The following is a 2,486-nucleotide window of genomic DNA, read 5'->3' on the forward strand; positions in this document are numbered from 1 at the left end:
TCTCGCTCTCACTCTGCCCCTCTCTGGTCAAATTCAAAGAAAAAAGGAAAGAAAGAAAGAGAAAGAAAGAAAGTTAAATAAAATAATTCCTTAAAATAAAAAGAAAAAGAGTCAAATATTTTCAGTTTCTCCCTTGAACCTATAAAACAATATCTTATGATCTGAATCTACCTATAGAGTCCAACATCAATGTCTAGAATATTTGTCAGGAGGGAAAAAAATAAAAGGACACTGGCCAGCACAGTCTTTAGGTATTTAGGAAGGGGTGAGGGAGAAAGTCAGTTCTCAGAACAAGTTAGTTGGCTTCAATCTCATCAGCAGGATCTTTGGATTCTTTCTTCTTCCACACTTCCTCAATGTACTCACCCTTCTCTCGCAAATGTTCCAGTTTCGCAGCCACCTGTGCCTCGCGGTTCTCTTGTTAGTTTCCATTTTATGGGTCAGCTTCTGTTACACCCTCTTAACTGAAGTTGCTCTCCTCCATGGCTTTCTGAAGCACTTCTTTCTCGTACTCCAGTTTCTCAGCTAGCTGCTTCAGAACCTCAGCTTTATGGGACTTGCTTCTTTCCTCTGTAGCTTCTAATTTCTTCTGAGTTTCCTCCAGCAAAAGATCCTTCTTATTTGAGCAGAACAGGGTGAACGCTACAACAGATTCTTCTTTTTTGGAGAGGTTTTTGCTATACGGTGTGTGCGCTCACCAGAAAGACAGAGAGCAACAGAGAGACAGAAAGCGAGAAATCACCCCCCAGAGGAATGACCACACCGCAATTTGGAATCCCTTCTCCTCCATTCTCCTCTCAGGATCTTGGGCATACACATACCTGCGCCCAACATGAGTTTAAGCCACCGGGTCCGGGATTTGAACCGTGGTTGACTACATAGGAGTCCAGCAACCTAGCCATTATGCCAACTGCTGGTCCCAGTGACAGATTCTTTTGGCTGAGGGCTCAGAAACAGCTTGAAAGCCTGGCCTGAGGCATGCTTCCCCAGTCATTTCACCTAGATATCAGAAGAAGCCATGGTGAATAGAAGACAAGGGACTGGAGTGTCCACCCCCTGGTGGGAACACCCTGCTGGGGCCCAGCCACCTGGTCACAGTCTCCAGGGCATTTTTCTTGAAGATCGTCTCCTTCCCACCTTCCTCCTTCTCTATTTCACCATCTCAAGGGTGAAGCCTTTGGTATTAGAAGATAAACAATCTCTTCAAAATTTTTGGCCAGTGAATAGCACTGAGAAGGAGGCTGAGGAATTCAGGCAAGGTCTAAATTGGAGTCTACCAGGCTTTTCCCATAACTTGATAAGCATTCTAATTCTGTGCAACTGGACTCAGCAATCCTGGGTCCTAATACAATTATGGAATTGGAACTGGAAAATCTTTACTACATCCTTGTCTGTCCAGAAAAGATAGAAAAGTCAGGACAGTTCATCAGTCCCCTTTAGTTTACAGTGGAGCAGGCTTAGTTCCACTGTTGTGCACAGTGCTCAGCATTTGTTTAAAATGAAGGATGTCAGTGTCCCTGGAAATAAACAAATTCTAAAATATTAAGAGCAGTACATTTCAAGTCAAAAATATATGTGACTGCAACCAATATGCAGCCTGGATGAGCATAACTCAGCGCCAAACATGCTCGCTGAGGACTTACTGTCCTTACAGAGGTTTTCAAGTGAGAGTTAAGGAGAAAGAGGGAATTACACTAACTGTCTGAGACAATTATCCGTAACTGTTATGATTAGTAACAAGAATGCTGTCAGCCCCAGGTGAGACAGGCAGTTTCTAGGCAGATGTTTTCAAAGAGTAGTCCTTGCGTCAGGTTGCAATGGTCTTTGCGCAAGTTGTGATTCTGTCAGAATTCTCTAAACAGTTTTAATTAGGCATGCTAGTATAGGAGAACACCTCCTCTTGGGATGATTCTGTGGTCTGGTGGAGAAGAGACCTGGATCCCACTTGGCCAATTGCTCAGTTTGAATTCTGGCCCCAGCAACTTGAAAAACCTGCTGGTTGTATGTGTGAACTCAAAATCATGACAGGGTAGAGAAACGGAGAAGGGGCTGCAGCATGACCATGCCACACTGGGGAGTGCTTTCTTGATCTCCCTCTCTCTGTATCTCTTTTTCTCTGTGGAGCACATACAAAACAAAATGCTTTCTCCATGGATTTCCCCAGCTCAGTTTAGTTAAGAGCTGACTCAAATCAATCCTACTTCTTTTTTAAACTTTGCTATAGGGTGTGTGCACTTTCTAGAGAGAAAGAGAGAGAAAAAGAGATAAAAAGTGATAAATCTCCCCCCCCCACCCTTCCACCCCTCCCAGGGAGGATGGCCATGCCACAATCCCTCCTCCATTCTCCTCCTGAGATCTTGGGCATGCATTCACATGTGTCCAGTATATTTTCCAAGCTGCCAGGTGTGGGACTTGAACCCTCAGCTGGTCATGTGAGATCTAGCTGTTTTAACCACCACATTACCTAGAAAGGCCAGAATAAGTCC

At 44.2% G+C, this 2,486-nt stretch overlaps 1 pseudogene; it reads right to left on the reverse strand.

Annotated features, from left to right (window-relative positions):
* Nucleotides 1–295: 295 nt before the first annotated feature.
* LOC102492599 (stathmin-like) lies at nucleotides 296–1,020 on the reverse strand (annotated as a pseudogene).
* Between the last annotated feature and the right edge of the window lie 1,466 nt (nucleotides 1,021–2,486).

Source organism: Tupaia chinensis, unplaced genomic scaffold (assembly GCF_000334495.1).
Source record: "Tupaia chinensis unplaced genomic scaffold, TupChi_1.0 Scaffold148723_1, whole genome shotgun sequence".
NCBI lineage: Eukaryota > Metazoa > Chordata > Mammalia > Scandentia > Tupaiidae > Tupaia > Tupaia belangeri.